This window comes from Alexandromys fortis, unplaced genomic scaffold, assembly GCF_014885135.2.
Source record: "Alexandromys fortis isolate MF-2015 unplaced genomic scaffold, M_Fortis_MF-2015_v1.1 scaffold_97, whole genome shotgun sequence".
NCBI lineage: Eukaryota > Metazoa > Chordata > Mammalia > Rodentia > Cricetidae > Alexandromys > Alexandromys fortis.
Window position 1 is genome coordinate 1593578 of NW_026067981.1, and position 26741 is coordinate 1620318.

General features: G+C 40.8%; 1 long non-coding RNA gene across 1 annotated transcript in view; it reads left to right on the forward strand.

Moving 5' to 3' along the window:
- LOC126511327 (uncharacterized) overlaps window positions 1–26741 on the forward strand; it is a 112679-nt gene that overhangs the window by 56448 nt on the left and 29490 nt on the right. The window contains exon 4 of the long non-coding RNA XR_007594662.1: window positions 18539–18730. This is a non-coding gene — a long non-coding RNA (uncharacterized lncRNA). The remainder of the gene's footprint in view (window positions 1–18538; window positions 18731–26741) is intronic.

Below are 26741 nucleotides of genomic sequence, written 5' to 3' on the forward strand. Positions count from 1 at the left end.
CTGCCTGTGTTGACTTTGAGACTGACAAATGTGTCTTACCTTTGGTTTCTGAAGTAAAATGCAGAATCTAAAATAGCGGCAGTAGATGCATGTATTCAATTTGGGGAGAGACAGGAGTGTGGAGAACATGCTGAAACACAGGAATTTACATGTCATTCTTTCAACAACTCATTAGCTACTCTGACACATGAAATGTGGTTAGCTCAGTTTCCAGATTCAGCACTTAAGCATCTGCTTTGACTTGGATGCAATTTTTTATTCATATATTCAAGCATATATTCAAGTGCTGAGACCTCACTGTGTGCAAGGTGCTTTGCGATCAGCAGCTATGCAGATCCTAAACAAAATGAACAGTCTGCCATTCCTGGGCTTCCAGTGTGGGGGGGTGGGAGTGGGGGAGAATAAAACAGTTACACAAGCACTGTGGATCTGTTACACATTATCATCTGTGTATCATTAGTCATATTTATTTAATTCATACGTCATTCATGCATCATGGTGTCCAAGAAAGCCCATAACAGAAATTTCAGAGAGGTTTGTCATGGGTTTTTGTTTCTTCAGAAAAATCTATGTTGAAATCCTCAACCAGCCAGCACTAACACTTTATTTGCTCATGAAACACGAAGAATGAGCAGTTATCAAAACTTCAGCAATTTTGTTAGAACTTGCTAGAGAATGCTATTATTTTAATGATCTGTGTATATCATCAGAGCAGGTTATGGTTAGCAAAATGGCACTGGGTTGTTATTGAACTACTTTAGGAAACAGTGGAACGGTCATGTGCCAAAAATCTCAGCAACTGACCTGTTGTCTTCCTAGCATTCTGTGCCTGAAAGTGGGAAGCAAAACTTGACAATGGAAGATATAGAAATGAAGAACTATGCTAAAACTTTCCTATTATTTACCCTTGACTTTGCTGAGCTAATATAGTTCAGCAACATATCCAGTATCTAAACAGATAGAACCTATTGGTTGAAAGTGTCAAAATGTTTATATTGTATTACTGAGGAAAACACATAAGAATTTTGAAAATAAGTTCAAAGTGGCGCAATCTAAAACGGTTCAAACACAGAGATCCCTAGTTTTCACTCTTGCATTTAAGAATTTCCTTCTCTCATTGGAGAAAGAATTGATATTTTAAAGCTGTGGACAGAAAATAGAGGAAAACAAAAAACATATGCAAGAAAAACCTAAGTACATTCTCCACAACCAGCTGCTTTGTAAAAGACTGTATTAGAAAACCATTTGCCTCCATCTTCAACACTGGGATTGTCTTACCTTCCTTACTGCAAGTGAGAGGAACTAGTTGCCATGACAGCCGGGCACATTGGAATTCATCCATGAAAAATCTTGGTGTTCCTGAATTGAGCTTAAATATGGATCTCTAGAACTATCAGAGTTAATAAATGATTCTGTTAATCCTGATAATCCTGATTGTGAGCTGTTGTTTCAGTTTAGGAGACAAACACATGAAGAAGCATTCCATGTGGCTCCATGTTGGGCAGCAGCTACAGAATTCAAGTATCTGTGGGTAAACTGCTCACTGTACAATTGTGACGACCTGAGGTCAGACCCCACCCCACTCCCAGCATGTGTATAAAGAAATGGGTGTGACAGCACTCACCTTTGCTGGCAGAAGCAGGTGAAGAAAGTCAGACCCAACGCTAACTTGCCAACCAGTCTAGCCAGTGAGTAAGTTAGGAAAGCAGTAGAGAATAGCATGTAATGCTGACCTTTGGCCTCTCTGCGTATGAATGCATGAGTATGTGCACCCTCACACATTTATACATGCTTGCATATACCAACATGTACATACACACCAAAAATTTCATCACATGAAGTTTTACGAACAGTGCGACGCTCAGGAATGAGCAAATGAGTGGATACTGATAAGTAGTTATGGAAAAGCAAGTAAGTAAATTGGCTTCCAACCACCACCAACTCCAACATCAGCTGCAGACTGTATCATTCATACACACCATCAAACAGGCTCTTTCTCTAGTGCTCGCTCCTCTCTACCTCTTGGATGACGTATATAGCAGGTCTTAGTTGCTTTGCTGATCATGCCTCGATATAATTTTTAGTCATTAAACTAATCTCAGTCATTAATTTTTATCTAATTCCACATAATAAGGGCAAGTCCAATCTTTACCTCCAACAGAATCCTTAATGTAGCCCATCTTTCCTCCGGATGGCCAGATGTCTCTCTCCCCTCTCCCTCTGTGTTTAGCCCTTCTCAGATTTTCTTATTTTAAGATGATTCAAGACTGTCCTTCAGGGGAAACTTATTGTTGCATTTCCAGGGCATAAAACAATGGCCGGCACTGGTATTGAATGTGTATTTATAATTAAGTAAAGATGGCCACAAAAATTTAAATAAATGATGTTTAACTTTTCATTCAATTATCCACTATATGCCCATGAAATCCATGTGCTTTACAATGTCTAGACTATGCTTATCCTCCCATGGATGTCTCACCATCTTCACGGCCAGTCTCTATTGGTTATACATTGGTGCACCTGGGGAAACATTGCTTTCAACATAGATTGATTTTAACTATTATAGTACTCTGATGAAAATCAAACGCAATGGAAACAAATTACATACTATGAACTCTTCTGTATTGAGCTTCTTTAACTTTTCGGATGCTCTAGAGGCTGCTGTCTGCGGTCTTCCATTGCCTAGCTGTTTCACAATGTGCTCACTCCTCTGTTGATAGGCATTTGCGGTTAATATTTAGGTTTGTAACTGTTACCAGCAAAGCTGCCAAATATTTGACTTTGAAAAAGACTGATAGTTTCCAAAGTGGCCCACCATACAATATGCCTGCCAAAAATTTATGAGAAATCACATTGCTGTGTATTCTCATGAATGATTGATATTGTCAGTTTCTAAATTTCAACCATTGTATTGTGTATGGATTTGTATATCATGGTACTTTGAATGTGCTCTTATTTAGCAACGAATAATTAATATACTTTTTCATATGCAAAGTGGTCATTAGCATCTCTTTCTTATAAAATGCTTTTCAACTTGTTTGTGTATTTGTTAATATGAAACATATTATATTGTGTAAAATATTATAAATACACAAAACATATATAGTATGCCTATGATACATATGCATTTATATAATGTATATGAATATATGTTATTTTCTCCCAGTCTCTCATTGTTTTTTCTTTTAAAAAAATCTCTTAAGGTTTTTAATTTGATGAAATTTCTGTGACTCGTTCATCTTTTATGGTTATGCTCACTGTATCCTGTCTAGGAAATTATTCCCTATATCCTGGAAGCAATTTTCTTTTTTGCTTTGCTTTCTTTTAGGAACCATGTTGCTGTGTATTGTAAGTTTAGAGATATAAATATATCCCAAAATAATTGTTTGTATGATATGAGGTTTAAGTTGAGTTTCATTTTTGCATCGGGTGTCCTGTTGGATCAGTACTATTTGCTAGAGAGATATCCTTTCTCCCCATTCATTTGTTTTGTATTTATAGACAAGAAAATCAAGAAAAGAAGGATGGAAGGGAAAAGGAGACAGAAAAGGAGGGGAGGAGAAGGAAGGGGGGAGGAGAAGTGACCTTTGTAAAGTATGGGTTTACCTGTGAACTCAATATAACTTATTTGCCTGTGTTAAAATTAACATGATTCTTCTTAAATGCCTTAGCCATGTGCAAATTAAGCATCCTTAGTCTAAAAATCTCAAATCTGAAATATCAAAAATCTGAAACTGTTTTAATGTCAAGAAAGCAGAAGTGAAAAAAATTGCATGTCCAACTCTCTATACTGGGCTGTAATGAAGATGTAGGCACACTAAGCAAGTGAAATGACCAGCAGGTGATGTGTATAAAGCAAATATGAAAGACAAATGAATGTTGTGCTTAGCTTGGATCCCATCTCCAAGATGCGTGCATGTAAATATTTCAACACCTCCAAAATGGTCTAAAATCTGAAAAGAATTTTGGAGAAGAGATATCCAACATGTATTGGTGTGTGTGTTTGTGTGTGTGTGTGTGTGTGTGTGTGTGTGTGTATAAGAAGAAAACATTGTATCTTTTCATGTGAGTATACAGTGTGTTTGGCCATCCCCTTATTACTCTTGTCCAGGCCTTTCCCTTAAGATAGCCTCACTTCCTTTTCCAGTCTGACTTCTGCTTTTCTCTTTTAGAAAGTCTTTATTTTGTATCGGGGATAAAACATGCAATATCTGTTTTCTGAGTTTGCTCTAATTTACCTAAGTGATACCATTCATTTCTGGTTTGAATTCCATCTCTTTCCTACAAATGATAATTTAATTTCTTTAAGGATGAATAATGCTCCATTGTGTGTGTGTGTGTGTGTGTGTGTGTATGGAACATTTTTTTTTGCCCATTCACCCGATGTTTGGCCTCTAGCTACTTTCATAACTTGGTCATTGTGAGCCGTGCTTCAATAGGCATGGGTGTGAACGTCTATGAATGTTTTTGCCTCCTTGGACTATGTCCCGGAATGATATATCTTGATCGTTTGATTGCTTTTAAAAAATGTTTTGAGGAACCTCCATGATGATTTCCACGGTGGATACACTACCTTCCCACCAGCAGTGTATAGGGGTTCCTTTCCCTGGTTTCAGCTCTTGGGTTCAAAACCTTGATGTATTTTTGTGCAAAGTAAGGGACTTGGATGTAATTTCATTCTTCTGCATGTGGATGTCAGATTTTCTCAGCATCATTTATTAAAGAAGTTATCTTTCTTCCAGCAGAGTTCGGAGTTCTTTGCTTAGAGTCAGACACCTGTGACTGCAGGAGCTTATTTCTGGGTCCTCTCATACAGTTTGCTGAACTATGTGTCTCTTTTTGCGCCAGTAGTCTGATGGTTTTCCTGCTACAATTTGGAATCAGATACTGTAATTCTTCCAGCATTATCCTTTTGGCTTGGGGTGGCCTTGGCTACTTAGAATCTTCTGTGCTTCCACATGTTTTTTAGGTTTCTTTATCACTGTGAAGAATGTCAATGGAGTTTTGATGGAAATTACATTGACTCTGTAGATCTCTACCACAATACTAACTCAATAGTTTTATGTAATAAACAATAATTTAGTCAATATCAGTTAAATTAATATCAGTTAAATTAATATCCTTTAATGAGTTTATGGTAAAATTACTAGGACTTCTCATAGTGCTTTGCATTCTCCTATAGATTTTTAAAGCTAATAGCCAGCTCAATTGAAAGAAAACCATTAAGACTTCATTGATATAGCTTTGAAATCATAATTAATACCTCTCCACTTATTTATGTTTTCAACGGCTATTAATAGTGTTCATGCTTTATGTGCATATATCACTGCAGCTGGCTATAAACTGAGAGTTAGAAAACTACTGCAAATGTGTTTTTAAAATCTTATTTTCTAAATGTCTTTTTTTAAGAGCAGATATAGCAACCCAGCACATCCTCCTTGCACCCTGAGACCTTGGTAAACGCACATATTAATTTCAGCAGAGCATTCTCAAGTTTCCTGGGGTCTTACACTGTCAAGATCATGATACCCAGGTATAGTTCCTCCTTCTTACTGTATTTGTCTTTTATTCGTCTTCAGCTGGCTCAGATTGCCAGCACAGTGTTGAATAGATGGGATGAAGTAAATCTTTTCTATGGTGTGCTCCAGAAATTTATACTTGTACAAATGCGGTTTAATCATAAGCCACAAACACCCAAGTCAAGACTTGACCCATCCTGGAAACATCAAATTATTGGGGTTTGACAACAATTAAAAATTGCAAGCTAAACAACTCTCGAAGACAGTTGACCGGGAAGGTGGTCACCTCTCCGGAAGGCAGCTGGGATCCCTGAAGTCACAGACTGCCATACTGCAAAGAGGGACTGCAGCAAGGGACCGGTTTCAGAAAAGAAGAACAGATCAAATTGACAGCTCGAGGGGGAATTCTGCATACTAGGAAGTAGTGAAAACTTGGCTGCTGAAGGGGTCCAGCAGTAAGAGCATTGGCTATTCTTCTGAATCTAAGGGTTTCCATCCTCTAGTTCCGCAGCCGCTTTTTAAAGTGATTTAGAGGCTTAATATTAATTACATACTGATTGGCCTATTAGCTTATTAGGTTCTTGTAACCTAAATTAACCCATTTCTATTATTCTATATTTTACTATCAGGCTCGTGGTTTGTTACCGCAAATCTTGCTTCCCTGGTGGCTACTGGCTTCTCCCAGATGTCACCTCTTTTCCCCTTTATCTTTGCTTGGATTTCCCACCTAGCTGTATTCTGCCCTGCCATAGGCCAAAGAAGTTTTATTCACCAACTAATAAAAGCAACACATATTCACAGTGTACAGAAGGACATCATCCCACATCACTCTTTCAGAGGTACTGAGTTCAATTCTCAGCAACTATATGGTGGCTTATGACCATCCGCAATGAGATCTGGTGATCTCTTCTGGCCTGTAGGTAAACCAACAGGCAGAACGCTGTATACATGATAAATAAATAAATCTTTAAAAATAATGAAAATTACTTTAGACTGTTAAGTTTGATGAAGTTCCATTTACTAATTGCTCATCTTAAGCCAGTTCTCTCAGGGTCCTAGACAGAAAGTCCTTTCTTGTGTCACTGCGTTCAAACATATTTCCTACTTTCTCCTCTTTCAGGTTCAGGATCAGACCTGAGAGCTCTACTGTGTTGCCCAGGTGAGGGGCAGGGACCACTCTCCCGAGCGATGCAGCTGGTGAGGGGCAGGGGCCACTCTCCCGAATGTTGCAGCTGGTGAGGGGCAGGGGCCACTCTCCCGAATGTTGCAGCTGGTGAGGGGCAGGGGCAGCTCTCCTGATCTTAGGATCTCAGGGCCGGTTCTCGCACCTGCCACACCATCATATGGAAGATGAGTGGCAGGGCCAGATTTCCCACGCTCGCGTTCTAGGGGCTAGTTCACCAGCACTCCGTGTTAATAGGGTCAGCTCTGCTATGCTGCCCAGGCAAGGTGCAGGGATAGACTTTCTTGGGTGCTGTAGCTGATAAAGAGGAGGGTCAGCTCCTTTCTGCACCACAGGGGGCAGGGACGGGCAAGGGGTGGGGGAGGCATCTTTCCCTTGCTCTCACCCATCACACGACAGCTGAGGGAGGTGTGGACAGCTATTTCATTCACACACCCTCGGGGCCACCTGACCCCATGCCTTTGCCAACAGGGTCAGCTCTACTGTGCTGCCCAGGTGAGGAAGCAGGACCACTTTCCCAAGTACTGCAGCTGCTGGGGGCTTGGGTCAGGTCCCCTGCCTGCTGCAAGTGTTGAGGGGCCAAAGAAGAGGGCATCCTTACCCCATTCTTGCCACCACCACATGGCAGACAATAGGGGCGCAACCTGCTCTCTCATTTGATGTGGGATTCCCCTCTGTATGCTGTGAATAGCAATGGTTAATAAAGAAACTGCCTTGGCCTGGTGATAGGGCAGAACTTAGGTAGACAGGGGGGGGGGGAGCTAAACTGAATGTTGAGAGAAAGAAGGGCAGGGTCTGAGAGAAACTGTGTAGCCAGAGATAGACCCCGGAACTTCTTCTAGTAAGCCACAGCCTCGTGGCGATACACAGATTTATAGAAATGGGTTAAATTAAGATGTAAGTGTTAGCCAGTAGGAGAAGCTAGAGCTAATGGGTCAAGCAGTGATTTAAATAATATAGTTTCTGGGTGACTATTTGGGGGCTGAGCAGCCAGAAACAAAACAAGCGGCCCTCTTACAACACCCATTCTCATGCCCTCAGTGTGAGCTCGCCCATGCTCCTGAAAACAGGGTCATGTCTGTTGTGCTACCCAGGTGAGGTGTAGTACCCTCCTCCTAAGTGCTTCAGCCAGTGAGGGGCAAAAACAGTTAGCTCTCCCTAGTGTTGCAGCTAGTGAGAGGCGGGGTCAACTCTGCACAGCCTTATCCACTTGACCTTTGTGGTATCAGGAGCCATGGACATCAACACAGACAATGGGTGTATCAGGGCCTTGAACCCAGACATGGGCCGCAGCAGCAGCCCAGGAGCCACCGACCCCTGCTCCCCCTCAGCACTTTCACCCCTGAAGATAAGCCTCTGTTCATAAGAAATGAACCATTCCCGGCACTCCCTCCTCCCCCCCCCCCCTGCCGTACTACACCATACATTTGCTCACCATAATAGCATAATAGTGTCCATCTGCCTGGTGTCTCAAGGCACCACGTGGCCCGTGTTTTCTCTTCGGAACCCAGGGCAGACCATCCCGGGCCTGCGTGTGGATCTCTTTGCCCTGATCAGCCCATCATCTAGCCATTCATTTTTATAGTAATGATTTATTGCATGATTTGTTCATTTCCATGCCTACTGTGGCTTCCGGCCCTCCACACTTCCTTCTTTCCCTCTTCTTTCAGGATTGTTTGACTATTCTGAAGGTTCTTTCAGTTAAATATAACTGGAGGCCCATATACCATGTATCAAATATCTAATAGTTGTACAGATAGACCAGAAGCTGTGAACAATTTATATTCTACCCTCTCTATGACAAATATACCTTCCCCCAAACCTGGAATGCCGTGATCAGATTTAGGCTTCTTGGAATACTCTATGCTCTGTTCTCTCTCTGTATCTTACTCAGTAAAGGGTCTCACATACTCCTCTGTGGTTCTGACTGCTCAGATATCTAGTCTCCTGCTTCGGTGACTGCACAGAGCCACCTCTTAACCCTGTAGCATTGGTGGCACTCGTGGGATAGCAAACACGGGAGGAGATCCATACAGAATCTAAGTATGCTCAGGGTTTATTAGACATAAAGTTCTGGGATATAGATATTTTGTAGAGCCTAGAGAACACAGACTCTAAGTGAGTACAAAACTCTACCTTGAAGGTAGAGGCATCCAAGAAATACAGGCAGAGGAAACCGTGGCAGTCAGGGAGCTGCCTGACTGAAAAACAATGAAGTTATCAAGTCTAATTTTCTAATGAATTCAGAGAGAAATTCTGCATGGTAAGCGTTTTCTCTTTCTTCTTAAATAGAACAAGAACAAAAATAGCTTGGTTCCACAAGCGTTTTCAACACTTTCAGTATCCTATTCCTTTGCCTTCTTTGATAGCTGTTGTTCTTGCCTAAAAGCCGCCTTTAATCTTACTGTTATTTTTGTGTGCATAATTGGTTTCTCAGTTTCTGCTCAGTGTGCTTTTCAGACAAGATCAGGCGTGTTCAGTGTGGTATGGCTGTAGACTCAATGTGCTTTTCCATCATACACTGGTTCCTGCTGTTTGTGGGCAGCCAGGTTCATGGTTTTATAGACTCTTAATACCAGTCTTTAATTGTCACTTTTGGGGGGATATTTGTTACTGCCCTCTCTTGCCTCTTTTCCACCCCCTGCTTTTGTGTTGGTCCATCAAAAAGAAATGTAGCCCACATGGTAGACTCTGTAGTCTCTTGTCCCTGGCTGGCCGAATAGGTTGACTGTTCTCCATAGACCTGTGTATTTAAGTTAATTTGGAATATGCTAATAAGATAGTGCATGAAAATGACTTCCCAAAGCAGCAGTAATGCTCAGGGTATGTACGCATATGACGTAGACAAGGACAACTGAAGCACTAGTGTGTTGTTCCTTCTTTTTTATTTAGGCTTTTCAGTTATTGCCTTTCGTAGATATTCCTGAGATGGGGGTAAGGTAAGATTTAGACACAGAAACCTCCTGAAATTCTTAAGTCCATTGACTTAAGGACCAGAGATGATGCAACCAAGGTCTTTTGAGGCCAGATTACATGACATCAGTTATAAACTTATTTAGTGATGTGCCAGGAAATGGAACTTAGTTAACATTACTAGTTCAGGTATATGTCCTATCCCGTATTAGGTTTTCAGCTTCTTGTATGTTTACCTTGAGAATGTAATTTTCAGCCCTGTGTGGTGGCGCACGTCTCTAAGTCCAGCACTTGGGTGGATCTCTGTGAGTTCAAGGCCAACCTAAGCTACAAAGTGAGTTCCAGGACAAAAAATCCTGTCTCGAAAAGACAAAGAAAGAAACAAAAAGTAATTTTTTGATCTGGATTCTCTAGTGTTACTTAAACTGTGTAAAGACAGAGAGCAGAAATTTTGGAGGTAGAAGGAACTGAGCTCTGATTTTGCTTCTATCATTTATTAGCTCTGTAGTCTAAGAACATTACTTCTCTCGGCCTCCCTTTCTTCATCTGTAAAGTAAGGATGAAAACATTTGTCTCCCTGGGTCTTGATTAGCTCACTTTTTGGACTATGGTAGACACCAGCCACAGGGAACTAATCCTTTTGTTGCTGTTATTGTTAGTATTTTCAACTGGATGCATTTGCATTTATTTCTCCCTACCTTCCGTGCTATTTATTTGCTTTGCAAGAACACTTGTTCCATGCATGCGCATTCCCCTCTTCTTCCTTCCCTCCCTCTTTTTGTCTATCTGTCTGTCTGTCTGTCTCTTATGTGTGCACTAAATTTAAATGTGTGTTTTCTGGGTAGGGATACATGCAGTTTCTTATGATGATATACTGTGCATATTGGCTGAGAAATAAGGATTGATATTATCAAGCAGTAAATGAGAAGCTGACAAATAAGGGCTATTTTAAGGCAGAGTTAATATTTGCAGTTTGTTCATGGCTATTAGCCTGCTGAGGCCCTGCTGTGTCCCAGCCACTGATCCCAGGCTCTAGGACACAGCGCCCAGCTCCAGCTTGGAGCACATTCTTTCAGGAGGGACTCGGTGCTGGTATGTTTAGATGCTCAGTCGCTGGTCTCTGGGCAATGAGCATGTCTTGGCACTCCTTCCTAACTTTTTATTATCTCCCTCTGCCCTTGCCTTTGTTGCGTCACCCTGTACTGTCTCTTAGATGATGTTCCCACAGGACTTTCTGACTGATTTCTGGAAAGTTTGAAATGGGACTAAATTAGGAAAGCTTGAGGGGATTTTGTTACACTTCTATTTGAATCATCAGATGAAGAAAGCCTGGGATAGATGGGTGGTTTTCTTTACTGCCAAATCCATCCAACCTGATAGGATAACTTTCAACTCCAAAGGGGAAAATATGCATTACTGACTCTCATGATTCCTGGGAAATGATTAGAATATATTCTTCTTGGATGGAGCCCATGAGATCTGAAAACCACAGATATGCAAGCTTCAGGAAACTCAGCTTAAAAGTTATAGTTGTTATTAAGGGCCCAGTCAATATAAAACTTCAGGAACTTCGAGGGGGAGATGGAGATGAGAGCTGTCATTTCCCACATGATGAGGTAAGGTTTCAGGTTTTCAAATACGTAGCTGTGAGTTTGGTGAGTTAGCGGCAAGCCTTTTCTAAATGACACTTGGAGCAGTCATGGAAGATAACAGGAAGCAGATGTGGAAACTGACTTTAACACAGACCTGAGTTCTTAATCACATCCGGGAATTTACTAACTGATGAGTCCCAGCAAGTGATTTTCCCATCCATAAGTTCCAGCCCCTCCTCTGAACATAGAGACATTAAATATTGGCTTCCCTGGGGTTTGTTTACTTGTTTGTTTTGAGGATTAGGGGAACTCATGTGTGGAAAGTATTCATCACAGCAAGTGGAATGTATTAGAAGCCCAGTAGATGGCAAGCTTCTTAGATGGTGGTCAACATGCTTGCTGGGTTAAATTAATCAAGTATTTATTAAACACCAAGTCTGCATCAGATATTTTGCATCTAGGCACAGAGATGAAAATGGCACCGTCTAAGCACCGGCTCTACCTTCCAGTTGTTCACGGTCGGTGTGCCGTTTCTTTATTTTTATTATAAGCCATTGGGAATCTGACTATATTTACCATAAGGCTTAGAGATCTTTTTTGTGCTTACGTGGATCCCTAACTTTAAAAAGATAACTTTTAGATTAGAGTATAATTATATTTCTCCCTTATCTTTCCTCCCTCATAACCCTCCCATACACCCCTGTCCTGTCTTCTTCAAATTCGAGACCTCCTTTTTCACTAATTATTTATTGTATGCATATATACTAATATATGCATATATATTTCTAAATATATCCTACTCAGTCTGAATAATGTTACTTGTATGTATGGTTTGTGGATTGATCATTTGGCACTGGGCAACAATTGATGTGTGCTCTTCAATGGGGGAGACCACCCCTTCCCCTCCCAACTTTCCTCGGTTTCCTGTAGCTCTTTGTGTAGGGTTGAGGCTTCATGGGCTTTCCTCATCCAATTGGGCACATCTATTGGTATCATTCTTTTCAGCTCATATTTGGCCAGTCATGTTGCTGAAATTTTTATGGATATAGCTTCTGAGACTACTAGGAGTCACAATCTCACAATTTTTGGATCTCTGGCCCTTACCATCTTTCTGGCCCCTCTTCCACAATGTTCCTTGAGTCTTAGGTTCAGGGGTTGTTTTGTAGATGAATCCAATAGGACTGGGCACTACAACTTTGTACTTTGATTGGTTGTGGGTTTCTGTAGTGTTCTTTGTCCATTGCAGAGAATTTTCCTTGGTAAGGGGTGAAGACTACACTTACCTGTGGGAATACAGACAAATGTAGTAGGGTTGTTGTTAGGGATGATGTTGGTTTAGGAAATCAGCGGTTGTATTCTCCTCCAATAACCACAACCTTACTGAGTAGTTGACTAGATTTCCAGTACCAGGCAGTTTCCCTCTTGTTGAGGCAGCCTTACATCCAATTAGAGAGCTGTTGGTTATTGCAGAGGCATGTTAGCCACTACTGCACCCTCAGGATTATGGTGCCATTCTGGTCATTGATGTTGCACAAATGGGATCATGGCTAGGTAGGACTGTTGGTTGCCTCCTTCACTCAGAAGCTTCCATGGTGCCTTCTTGTACCATGAAAGTTAGTTGTCAGGGAGGAGGCATTGAGGTCGGTTCAGCTCAGGGGCCTCTGGACCCTGTGTCTGAAGTGCATGGTGTCTTCAGCAATAGGGACTTACCTTCCACTGCTGGGGGTAACCAAGGGCAACAGCAATAGGCTATATGATTCTGGAGTCTCTAGGACAACCCTGACAAACAATTCAAAAGAGAACTTCTCATGTATGGTATTGGAGGTCTTCATTGGGTAGGTTTCCGCGGTTGGAAGAAGAACCATTAACATAAATGAAAAAAGTTCATTAAAACTGTGTATAATTACACACAGAATTATGTGTATTATAGTATTTTTAAAAGACAGTAGTATGATTCTTTGTACCTTTTAAGACAGTATATTTTCTTTTTTAGCCATTTAGAGACTGACCATATTAAATAAAAGTTCCTAAACAGAAATTTAGGGGGACTTGATTGGGGGAGGGGGAGGGAAAGGGGAGGTGGCAGTGGGGAAGAGACAGAAATCTTTAATAAATAAATAAATAAATAAATAAATAAGAAATTTTACATATCTTATATTAATGTGTCTCCAGGGTCTAGAGAAGTGCACAATTCAGCAAATATTGGTTGAGACAATGTCTAAGACATTGTTCTTGTAATTTGGGACATATGAATGCCTAAAACAGTAAAAAGGAAAATACTTAGGAACTTACAGTCTGTATGAGTGGATGAATGGATGGATGAGTGAAGTTAATCTACATTCATCCAAAAATTGTTGCAAAACAACTCTTTACCCATAGGTAGAAATTTCCCTTGAATAATAGAGGCAATTCAGAAACAATAGCCTCTTAGGTAGGGTGATGTTACCTCCACCCACCTCCTCAGACACTGCGTCTTGCAAGGCCACCAGGGCTTCTTGCAGCTTTCCTGAGAGTGTTGTGTAAATGTGTGATGGTCTGAGAAGATATTCTGGAGTTCTTTGGAGAACTGGGCTTTTAGTGACGAAGCTTGGGATTGCTGATGTCCCATCCAACAAATGGTTTCATGGGTCCTCACCCTGGAGGGCAATACTGGAACACATACAGGGGCCACGAGGATTGCCAACTCACTTTGACTAGTAGGTGCCTATCTACCGCACCTCGGGTCTGTCTCTGCAGGAAATGTGTGCCTCCCTCATCAAGAAAGTTGCCAGCATTCACAATTGGGACATAAACAGGCCAGCAGGTTCTGATTAATCCAAATTGGAACTATTCAAACAGTCACAAAAAGAGATCTTTTCCCCTGAAGGAATTTACATGTGAAGAGAGACTAAGATGGGAAATAAACATTTCTATAATGATTAAAGTTAATTGGCTTGAAAGGATGCCTCTGAAAGAAATGCTTTCTGGTTTTAGTTCCAATCTATTTCGGGACAAGCCTGTTTTTCATAAGGTCGGTAACTGCAAACAGATACTCCCCTTCCATTGGAAACAGATGGCATGGGACATAATTAAAGAAGCATGCCCTGGCATCTCGTATGACTGCTTTCAATTACAGCATTTCAAGAGTATTAAGGGGAAATATTTTAAACAAGACCACTGCAAAAATAGATTTTGTCATTAACTTTGAAATAATATTTGACTTAAGGCTGAAATTTCCATGTGCCAGGTCTGAATCTCATGGGCTGATGCTGATTGGTGAGGGAGAAATTGAATCATTATGGTCATATCGTTCAGGGGAAGGATTGTTTTTTTTTTTTAATGCAGAGAAAAAAGTGCATTTTTCTTCGGGTGAGACTCATATTTTAATCTGCACTTGAATTTTGGTTATATTTCACAACCTTGAAGAACTTCCCTCATGAAGTCCAAGGTTTTCTGTCTGTACTAATGTGAGAGTTTGTGTGTAGCCTGTTCATACAAGCCTATGCCCCACCATTGAGTATGTTCCTATATCCTATAGCCCATGTTGTTAAGACTACTCCAAGCAAGCAGCTGACCATGTAAAACCCCAAACTAGGCAGTGTGTAAAGCTGACAGATTGCCCTGAGCTGATGATGTTTTACTTTTTTAAATCTCTGGTTTGTTTATTAAAATTTTCTCATTAGATATGATTTATAAAGATTGCGATAGCGATATCTATATCACATTCACAGTTTGCAAAATGGTTCAACTTTATTGTGCTATGTAATATTTAGAATGGTATCATTTCCCTCTATTAATGCTAGTGAACATCTAACTCATGACAGGTGCTGTTTCAAAGGGTAAAACATTGGGAACGAAGCACATTCACTTACTTCTCAGAGTCTATGCCTGAGTGATGGATAGAGACAAGTGAATAGACAGGTTACACTAGAGGATACCAAGTATGGTGGAGGAAAGTAGTCAAGGGGCATGGAAGCACTAAGCAGGGGTACCAGGCTCAAGGAGTAGACTTTCCCCAGTGATTTAGTTTTAGAAACTAGAGAGCAAAGCATCACAATTGTACATTGCCTTAGTAAATGTGATGGTTTGAAAGAAAATGTCCCCCAAAGGAAGTGACACTATTAGGAGGTGTGGCTTTGTGGAAGTAGATGTGGCCTTGTTGGAGGAAGTGTGTCTCTGTGGGGGCGAGCTCTGAGGTCTCTTTTGCTCAAGCTTCACTCAGTGTGACACTCAGTTCACATCCTGTTGCCTTCTGCCCAAGATGTTGCCTTCTGATCACCACGTCTGCCTGCCAAGATAATAATGGACTGAAACTGTAAGCCACCTCAATTAAATATTTTTCTTGTAAAAAATTTCAATGGTAATGGCGTCTCTTCATAGCAATAGCAATCACAACTAAGACAGAAGTTTGGTAATGCTGTGATAGGCCTAACCTTTTTTTAAATTTTTTATTTATTTATTAAAAATTTCTGACTCTTCCCCGCCACCGCCTCCCATTTCCCTCCCCCTCCCCCAATCGGGTCCCCCTCCCTCATTAGCCCAAAGAGCAGTCAAGTTTCCCTTCCCTGGTACTTTGGTTTTGGAAAACAATGCTTTCCAAAAGGCAATGCTTTAAGCACTGCTTAATAGGCCATACTAGTGGGAGCATGGAAGACAGTGGTGCTGAGTGTGATTTAATGAACTAAGTGGGGCTACTCCAAGAGATTTCAGAGGAGAAGAATTTTAGTATGTTGTCTGGAGATCATTCTTGTGATATTATGGAAAAGAAAGTGGCTGCTTTTTGCCTTTTTCCAAGAAGTTGACCAAGGCTAAAGTGAAAATTTTTAGATTAATTCCATTAATAGAAGAAATTTTAGAACGGTTTAGTATGGACTCTGTCATGTGTTATTAGTGGTAATTCTAATGAAGTAACTCTAAGGAGTAAGCTGAGCAAATAAAAATGTAAAATTTATAGATTGAGAAAAAGGGCACCAGGAAGTGGAATAGAGCTATAGCACTAAATCCCTGTGTTCAAGGAGATAAACAGATTAAGGAATGGAATACAGGGAGTGGTGACCTAAGGGCATGGTCCCACCAAGCTAAGTTTCCAACTTGTATAAAAAAACCAAAGAAAAGCTTAGAGCTGGGAATGGTGGTGTACATCTTTGATCCCAGCACTCGGAAGGCAGAGAGTGGTGGATCTCTGAATTTGAGGCCAGCCTGCTCTAGAGATCTAGTTTCAGGACAGCTAAGCTTTGGTAGTGAAGGACAGAAAGCTGGTGAAGATTTAATTGACTAAGGGAGGGGGGGCATGTTCTAGCCCCAGTAAACAGTACAACTTTGAAACTTTGGCCATGTGATTCTGAATAGAAGAAACAAATTATGGATGTTATCCCTATGTCTAAGGAAAGCTGCTGAGGCCAGGCATGTGTTGGTCTAGAGAGGCCATTGTGTGAAGTTATGAAGTTGAAGCCTGGATTTCCCTGGAGAACCCAAGATGTTAGAGACGATAGAGCCATGGAATACCTGCCAAAGAAAGCTGCTAGTAGGGAGTGGAAGCAGTCCAAGAGAAAGAAATGTTGAGGGAGTTGGTGATCCAAACAGCATCTCCATCAGGCATGTAGATGCAGAGTTTGGAGTTTGTCCAGCTAGATTTTGGTCTTGCTTTGGTCCAGTATTTCCTCACTATGCCTCCTAACCTACATTTTGGAATGACAGTCATTGTGCCATTATATGTTGAAAGTATGTGACCTTTTTTTATTTTGATTTTATAGGGGATTACAAATAAGAGGATGTATGAATCTCAAAAGAGACTTTGAACTTTGAATTTTTAAACATTGTTGAGACTGTGGTAGACTATAGGAACTTTTGAAGTTGGAGTGAAAGTAGTTTTGCTTTATGATATGACTTCAAGCCTTTGGGGCTAGGGAGTGAAATGAAGTGGTTTGAAAGAAAATGACACTATTAGGTCATCTTCCCCATCTTGGTGATAATGAACTGAACCTCTGAAAAATGTAAGCAAGCCACCTCAATTAAATGTTTTTCTTATAGGAGTTGTCATAGTCATGGTATCTCTTCACAGCAATAGAAACCCTAAGATAGTAAGTAAAGCATATATACTTCCTGATGGACCAATGACTTCCAATACATTGATGTAGTCCAACATCCAGTATGTGATGTAGTCTAACTTACTGATTACTTATGAGCATGAATTAGTTCTTAAAAACAGAATAAATTTACTTTTGACTGTATGTTCTCCTACATATACACATACACACAGAGGCAGAACAACAGAAACCAAAAGAACACATCAGCCATACAACTTCTGAACCAGAAATCAAAGTCGGAAGAGATTTTCTGCTTCAGTCACAGTGGTGTAGGTTAGATGTGATCTTACAGTCAGTCCTACCTCTCACCAACAGTTTGTATACTTAGAGGATGAAAGTGGAGTGCTGGTGGGTAATAGTAATCAAAGGATCGAAGCCCTAGCCAGTTCATACCTTTGTTCCTCACCACGCAACCACCGAGTAGTGCAATGCAGCTAGAATTTTATCTGGGTTCTTTTTCACAAGGAACAGCAGAGTTCTTTCTTTAAGTTTATAGCAGATGTTCCAACACTCCATGATGATGTGCAGATTACTTTTGTCCAATAGTTATCTTCTCTTCACCTTACCAATCTATTCCAGTCTATAGTTAGGATGTATGCATAAACCTTATATCTTGGGGGCTGGGAAGATAGTTCCATGGGTAAGAGAACTCGCTTCTTTTCCTTAGGACCAGGGTTCAATTCCCAGCACCCACATGGCAGCTCAAAATTGTCTGTAACTTCTGTTCCAGGGGATGTGACACCCTGCCCCAGACACATATGCAGGCAAAACATCAATGTACATAAAATGCAAATAAATTATTTAAAAAACCTTATATCTTTATTATTTATGACCATAACTGGGACAAGGCTACAAATACTTAAGCCATCCATATGAAGAGAGTCTTATGGAATTGTTCCCAAAGAATCGAAAAAAAAAAAAAAGAACACAAATTATGTTGAATAAATAATGGCTGGGAAAGTTTGCACTGAAAGGCAGAAACAGAAAGAGGGAATTCTAGACTGGCTAAGAGGAAAAGGAGTTTAGAATGCTACATCACGGTGAAAAGTGAGAGAAGGAAAATCTTCAAAAAAAATTAAAAAGTCTCTAGGGGGCGTTTTTAGCTTAGGCTAGACATTAGTTTGGGGTGATGAATGTGTAGCTTCAATTCTTCCTAATTTCTTTCACAGACTTTACATTAGGTAACGTAACTTTCTTTGGCCATGCAGACAGAACTTACTGGCCATTTACAGGTGTAGTTTACAGTGTCCTCTTTCCTTCCATAAGGCAGGTGTGATTAGGTGAGCTCTGGAGTCCTGGGACAATGAGAGATGTGGAACTAAGTGACCCCAGCTGGCTCACCAACCCTCAACGTGAAACATTGCCTTCTTGGAGTTCAGAACATATTCACCATATCAATCCAGCCCTGCCATCCAACACACCTGTGAAAATGCAAGATTGTTCCTCTAAGTCACTGAGGTATGGTGATTTTTTTTTCCATTCAGACATACTGTAGCGAAAGTTAATAAATAATTATTTGGGGGAAGAAATGCTGATGGACAGAGGTAAGAAGAGCATTGAGTTAGATAGAGTCGGGCCTCTTTCTGGTTGTTTTCTACAATCTCTAAACAGAGGCAGCTATTGGGGTAAATGGCTGGATAGTCAATGGTGGAGTACCTCTCCTGGCAGAGAAATTTAATTACTGCTTGTTTGAGTGACTGTTCTCAAAGTTTAGAACCAGCAAACACATTTGGAGGTGGCAGAATCGCTGTTGTTGAGTCATAAATACTGTAGATATCTGATTTTTAAATTTGCCAAACATGGTCTAGAAAACATGTAATTGCTTTGGTTGTTCTTTTTGCCTAGGAAATTCTAATAAAGGGATTTTAGCAATCTGAAAAATTGAGTGATTGACACTTTTGTGGTTCTTTCCTCAAATCCCCTCACATTGCCTGAAAGCCTTCCAATTCTTTCTTGCCAAGATCTCTTCCACGAATACTGGATTTAGATCACACAACTTCTACAGCTATTTGGTGAGATTGTTAATGCTAAGACTTTGAATGATGTATCTCCCTTCACATCAATTCCTCGAAGGATCTAGCCACTTAAGGGATATGAAGGTAAATTGTGCCAACAAATGAGCATATTGGATAAGGGACTGATGGAGAGTAAGCGATTTACCTGTTTCCCAGATCTGTCCCTCTGACCTGAATTCTCGGAAGAATACCTTTGTGCTAAACAGGGTTACAAATTCAGGGCGCTGGCTAGACAGCCGAGTGGCAATGCCCTATCACGTGACTGAGACTGCACTGAAGAGTTACACTCGGAAACTACCAAAAACAACAGCTAGAACGTTGTCCCAGCACCAGCGGTCTGAGCACGAGCTGCCTCTTCAATCATGTCATTTCACATCAGCCTCACCGCCGTCCTCTGGGGTGCTACCTCTCACTAATCTAGAGACACTACACCAGCTCGGCTAAAAGTCATCGAGTGGGATCTGGACGTGAGAACACCATCCCTTGGCCTTTGCATTCTGTTACTTTGCTAGGAGGTGTTAGTTGAAAGTGTGATTTTGGATATACTCTCAAAGAAAAGACAAGAAATATCTTTCTATGTTCTTGCGACTAAGAGAAAAAAAATATACAGTTAGAGAGTAGTTGTAATCTTCCTTTACTCCAAGTTTCTTTTGACTCCCAAAAATGCTTCAAATGGCTTAATCGTCATGAAAGCAGACCCCCCTCTCTTCTCGCTTACCCTCCCCCTTATGGTTCCTTTCAAGGGTCATCGCTTGAAACCTTCAACCAGTTTGAGTTTTTGTAAGAAATAGAGGGAAAGACACTCAGAAGCAGGCACAAAAGCTAGTGTGACCTCACCCAAAAAAGTGTCCCATGCTCTAGGATTCTATCAGAAATTCTGATTTAACAAATAAATCTCATGTATTTAATTTCAACGATTTCTTCTTTCTGAAAATAAGAACGCATTCCTCAGAGACTACCTGAGACTGAGAGCTATAAATCACTGTCTTGGTCAGGTCAAGGGTTTGAAGGGAGTCAGCCCCAACAGTTTTCCTTTGTCAAACCTCCGCCAGAATCCTACGGCTGCGATGACTCACAAGTTTGGGTATTTTGTTGTTGCTTTAGTTTGGTTTTTGTCTTTTAAAAAATGACTATGAAAAAGGCATTGCTCCAGTTTATTTAAAGGCATTTGGGGGACATTTCCCCCTTGGTAAATGCCACAAAAGAGACATTCTCATGAAAACTTCACTGAGAGATGGGCTATAGCCTGGTGACGGATGGCCTCTGGGAACAGTTACGAGAGAGAATGTGGAGGCAGGACCAGCAATTATGAAACACCAGTGTGTGTGGTGGGGGAGCAGAGGTTGTATACATGCGAAATATTCTGAAAGCAATAATGGGAATGGAATGAGAGGAACAAAGAACAAATGCTTTGAAGAAAAGTAGTTCTCACCATAAAAAGCCATAGAATACATTCACATCTGGCTTAGCAGAAAATGCACTCATCTTGGCTATCCTTGAAACTATATTGAAAATTTGGACATATTACTCAAAGCTTTGTAAGAGTAGAGATTACTGGAGTTTGAGTCTTGGCCCTTCACTTGTGATGTGAATAACCTTGGACCATTTCCTACATCTGACTCATTATTTGCAAAATGGAAGGCATGCATCAGCTGGGGAAATGCATAACATGTATGACAGAGGCAAGAAATCCATTATGGCCAATAGAGCTTGAAATATAATGTTCATACCACAGGTTTCAGTCACTTGATGAGCACCGGGAAGAGATAAATGATAGTGTCGCTCACAGAGCTAAAAATGATCGTGTGACTTCATGGAGTGCCTGCAAAGAGCACAGCGTTTTGGCATGTGTGGGGTGCTGAGGGGGCCTTCACCTCCATAGTGGAAGTGAGTAATAAGGGAGCCTTGAGTAGAGGAGATGGCTCAGTGGACAAAATGCTAGAATATTAGCGTGAATTTGGGTTCTAGCACCCACACAAATAGCTAGGTGTAGTGGTGTGTGCATGTAACCCCAGCACTGGGGAGATGAAGATAGGGGGATCCAGGGGCTGGCCTGGCCAGCTGGTCTTGTTGAATTGATGAATTCAGGGTTCTGTGAGAGACTCTGTCTAATAAAATAAGGTGGAGAGTGACAGACACTGACACCACCTGGCCTTTACGTGTGCACACACATGTGCATACATTCCCCCTCTATTCTCTCTCTCTCTCTCTCTCTCTCTCTCTCTCTCTCTCTCTCTCTCTCTCTGTGTGTGTGTGTGTCTGTCTGTCTCTCAAAAGATTAAGAAGGTGGAAGACACTTGGGGAATTACCTTTATATCTCAGTCAAGTTCAGGGTACAGGTATAATTTTCAGGTAAATTTAAAATGTTTTATGCTATTATTTTCTATCTTTTTTGGTTTTTGAGACAGGGTTTCTCTGTGTAACATCCCTAGATTATGCTATGATTTTCATTACTTTTCTTGTATATATATGTGTGAATATGTGTGTGTGTGTGTGTATGTGTGCGCGCATGCATGTGTGTGTGTGTGGTGTGTAAGAGAACATTTTTGTCAGGGCATGAGAGTAGAAGTCCAAGAGAGCTTGTGGAAGTCAACTCTCTCTTCCTATTATATGACTTTCAAGGATTGAACACAGGTTCTAAGGTGTGACTGAGCCATGTCACAGCCACTTGAGATATAACTCTGACTGAGTGACCCCCCCCCCCCATGCACTCAAATCTTGGCTTTGATTGTGTGACTTGATGATACCCTTTCCCGTCTCAGATCTCCATCCACAGAATGGGAATGAAAGCATCATCCTGCGATCCCCTTTTGGACAACAGATGACTTACAAGGAATGCTTAGTGGTTTGTAGTCATCTAACACACGGCAGCTATTGATACTTGAAAGGTCAAAGCTCCCTGAGAGTAGAAATGAACCTCATGAATCTTTGTCATCTTCATTGTGTTTAGCACAATGCATGTCCTATATTAGGTATAATAAATCTTCATTCAATAGATGAATAGCTAGAAAGTCTTGTTTAATGTTCTTGACTTTGGCTCTAATTGCCATCATATGAGCTTTTGTTTGATTTAAGATTTTTTTTCCTCTAAAGGACCAACTGAGTACCACCTTTGACTTCAGAGCATATCTCCAAGACACAAAAGCCACAATAGACATAAATTGGCTGTCATGGGCACGTAGCTGCTAATGACATATTCTGATGACACTTAAACATTGGACATACTTTTGGTTTGGAACTCAGACATCCGCTCATTTCCCAGCTCTATTTAGTCTGACAAGTCACATTGTGAAAGTTAGTTATGTCTTTGAACTTAATTTCCTCATTCATAAATAATCACCTGTATCGTCGATGTGAAGATTAGTCAAGACAGCCTTTGTCTCGGGCTCGATGCAGAACAGGCAAGGCAGATTTTCGAAACTGGGTATATCAAGCCAGAGCTCAAACTCCTGATGTCACATTTCAAAAAGGATTTTAATCTCCTTGAAAAAAAGGACCCATATCTTATTCAGAACTACTTTGCATATAACTTGGTACCTAGTGTGCGGCAGGTCAAAGTGGAACCGTGCAAATCCATACTTGTGGCACTGAATTGCTTCCAACTGTTAGTCATAAGCTGAGAGAATGAAGACCATTTCTCCAGGAAAATGAAACTTTAGGTATAAGGAACTCTAATTAATTTACAAAAATAAGGCATACCAAAACAACTCCCCTACTAAATATTATTTGAGCAACTGTCAAAAATAATAAAAAAGAACCAAAGGCATAGATAAAGTACTCCTTCATTTTAATAAGGCTGTTGGCAAATTGAACAATGTGGATTGGGTTTGAGGCAAATTAAGGAGAGCCCAAATCCAATTAAACTGGCTCCATGAGTAGGTTGGCTTTTGGGCCCACATGTTTTGAAGCATGTGTCAGGAACGATTTATCCAGTAGTTTAGTAACATGAACGAGAATCCAGGTTCTTCTGGTTTTTTTTTTTTTTTTTTTTTTTTTTTTTTTTTTTTTTTTTTTTTTCCGACCTGACAATAGTGTCTGCTTCATCTTGCATGTCAATAGCTCTGGTGAAAAGTGGACTTCATTCTTTTCACGCCTACCTAGAAAGAGAACGTGTTAAGAGAACATGTCATTCTAAGTGAGAGAACATGCCATTGCAAATGTTGAATATATTTTTGCCAACATAATGTGCCCATTCCTTACCCAGTCTTCGTTGTCAGTGAAATGCTATGCATGGGTAGGGCATGACCCGGGATCCTGGAAAGGGATAGGTATTATGTCTGAACTCGGGGACCAATTCCTCACATTTTCTTGTTTCTACATAGGGGTGGGAGGGTAGTATAGAGAAAGCATGGTGGGACAAGTGACATGTCTCTGGCTATGTGGATATCGCGAGTGTACGCTTTAGTTGGATCAGTTAGTAGTTTAAGGATTAACAGATTAGAGAAATGTATATATCACATACTCCAGGAGTCTTCCTCTCCCTTATTCCATCAGCCTGGATTGGGTTAGGTGAACTTCCACCCTGCTATCATACACAGATACACATCATTTCACATAAATCATCACGTGAATTATACCATCTATGTGACCATTTTGCCATCAACTTATAAAGCATTTGAAATGAGATCTTTTTTATTCATTTGTCTCCCCTCCAAGAACCTGACAAATGAATAAAAAGATCTGATTTCAAAAGCTTTATAAGTTGTTGGCAAAATGGTCACATAGAGCTCAATTTTCAAAATGTTTAGTGAGCAAACCAAAGGATGGGCTTCAAGAGGGAAGATTTCAAATCTTAATACACGAGGTAAAGAAACTTGGTAAATGAATGCAAATGTATTGTGAAATTGGCTAGGTTTCTGGGACTGTTGGTGAGCCGGGCTTCCCCCCCCCCAACATCTTAGGGAGGCTGCAATGGTCGTCGCCACTCTCCGAGCTTCATCATGCCGCCCAAGGATGACAAGAAGAAGAAAGATGCCGGAAAGTCGGCCAAAAAAGACAAAGACCCAGTAAATAAGTCCGGTGGCAAGGCCAAAAAGAAGAAGTGGTCCAAAGGCAAAGTTCGGGACAAGCTCAACAATCTAGTCCTGCCGTGGTCTCTGAGAGACTGAAGATTCGCAGTCCCTTGGCCAGGGCAGCTCTTCAGGAGCTGCTTAGTAAAGGGCTTATCAAGCTGGTTTCAAAGCAGAGAGCCCAAGTAATTTACACCAGAAACACAAAGGGTGGAGATGCCCCAGCTGCTGGTGAAGATGCATGACCAGGTTCAATCAGCTGTACATTTGGAAAAATAAAACTTTATTAAATCAAAAAAAAGGAAATTGGCTAGCAGTGTTCATTACATAACTTTTAAAAAATGCACACTGGAATAAGGTCTAGTTAAGATTCTTCCTTCTCCTGGAATTCAAAGATTTTCTGAGTTTACTAATGCTGATTCCAGTGTATACTTTGTGATGTGACCCAGATGTCTCCCATAGAAGTCAAGACATGCTGGGGAACAAGACGGTCCTTGTTTGGTTCATGAGAATTTGGGCCTTCTTTACAGAGGTGTAAGCTCTAGAAAGAAAGAATATTCCATTCTTCTTGCCAGTCATGATGACTAGTCCTTGCTGATTGTGATCTGAGATGTACTTGGCATTCTCTGTTGGCTTATGGGTTAGATGCCGAGACAGCAAGAAACATAAAGAAGTTTCATGAGCCAATATTGTAAAAGGGAAGCGGGGAAACTTCTTGCCAGCTTGAGCGATCAAGTGATCAAATAAGTAAATGCAGAAGTTGATATAGGGGATGCTCAATGCTTACCTAGTGTTGAGCACTGGGCAGGCCTTCTAGCTAAGAGGTAATGCGTATTTAGAAATAAGATTCCTGCCTACATTAAAGTTTAGAGTTTGGTTACATATTTGTTGAGCACATATGCATAAATATACACACCAAGAGACAGTACAAAGCAATATTCAAAGCTGTGGGGAACAATGAGAAAATAGAGAATGGGCTACATGAAGTTCCTCTTTCCTCTCTTGCTCCTAACATGTGGTAGCTTGCTCAGTTCATTCTGTTTCTGGCATTGATGCTCTATTCATTCTATTAGAGCTGACTTTCTTGAGTCTGTGACCTCCCTGGTTATTCTATGCAACTTCAGTGCTGACTTTTAGAGTCATGTTTTAACATCATATTCTGAGGTATAAAAGTCACACACTTCTCTTTCAGTGACCATTCATATTTATTCCTGTGTTACATATTAGACTTTAATATTTATTTTATTTTTGATGGCTGTATATCTGTCTATATGTAGGGGGACGTTTCTGTCCCATGAGCCACACCTAAATAACCACACAGAGACTTAATATCAATTATATAAACTTGGCCATACCTTAGGCTTGTTACTAAGTAGCTTTTACAGCTTCAATTAGCCCATTCCCATTAATCTACATAATGCTATGTGGCTTGTGACTTTACCTGTCCTCCAGCATGTCTTGCTCCTTCTTCATCTCCTGGCTACTCTGCCTTTCTTCTTCACAGTGTTCTCTGTGTCTGGCTCTTGCCTATACCTACTACCTAACTACTGGATAATTAGCTTTTAATTAAACAAATCAGAAGGCACCTTGCCAAAGATACATCTTCAGAGTACAAAAAGATTATTCTACAACATTTCCCCCTTTTGTCTAAATAAAAGGGAAAGGATTTAACTATAACATGATAAAACTATATATAATAATGATTGTCAGGCAAGATTACATTTACAATGTTCAGTCCACATGTATTTTGCAATTTTGGAGAAAATACCCCATTATTTGTCTTCTCTTGGCGAGTCCAAAGTTCTATGTCTAATTGATCTTCTATCATAACTAAGGAAAATTATAACTAGGACTATATAGTCTTCAATTCCATAAAAGACCCCAGAATGATATAATGTAAGGATATAATACATTAGTAAATGTTGCTGGAGGTCCTTCTGCCCCTCCAACCAATAGCTGCTGTGATACCAGCCCATTGGGGCGTGGTCTCTCTCCCTTTAAAAAAGCGGCTATTTCCTCTGCTCGCTCTCTTCTCTTCCTGCTCCACTGGAGACTAGACTTCCTTCCTGGTTGTGCAGATGGCTGTTGTCTGGGATTGTGATCTGTAAGGTTTTTTCCCCTTTAAATAAATAACACCCTATTAATCATAACTCCAAACTGGTGTTGCCTTGTTCGTGACTTACGCCTTCATCTGGCGCCCGAACGTTTGGCTTTTAGGACCTCTCCTTCCCCCGCTCGAGTTCGGCTTGGCGCGAGCCCTCCCTTCCTTAGCCGCGGCCTGTGCCTTGCGGTGGCCGTGTGGCCTGTGCCTTGTAGGCGGTGCCTTGTGCGTGGAGCCAGCAGTTTAATATAAATTATCACGCACTGGCTTTTCTTGCTGCAGTTCTTTATATTTTTTTTAGATACCTCAGATTGACTTCAAGTCCCCACGCACCCTATCATCTG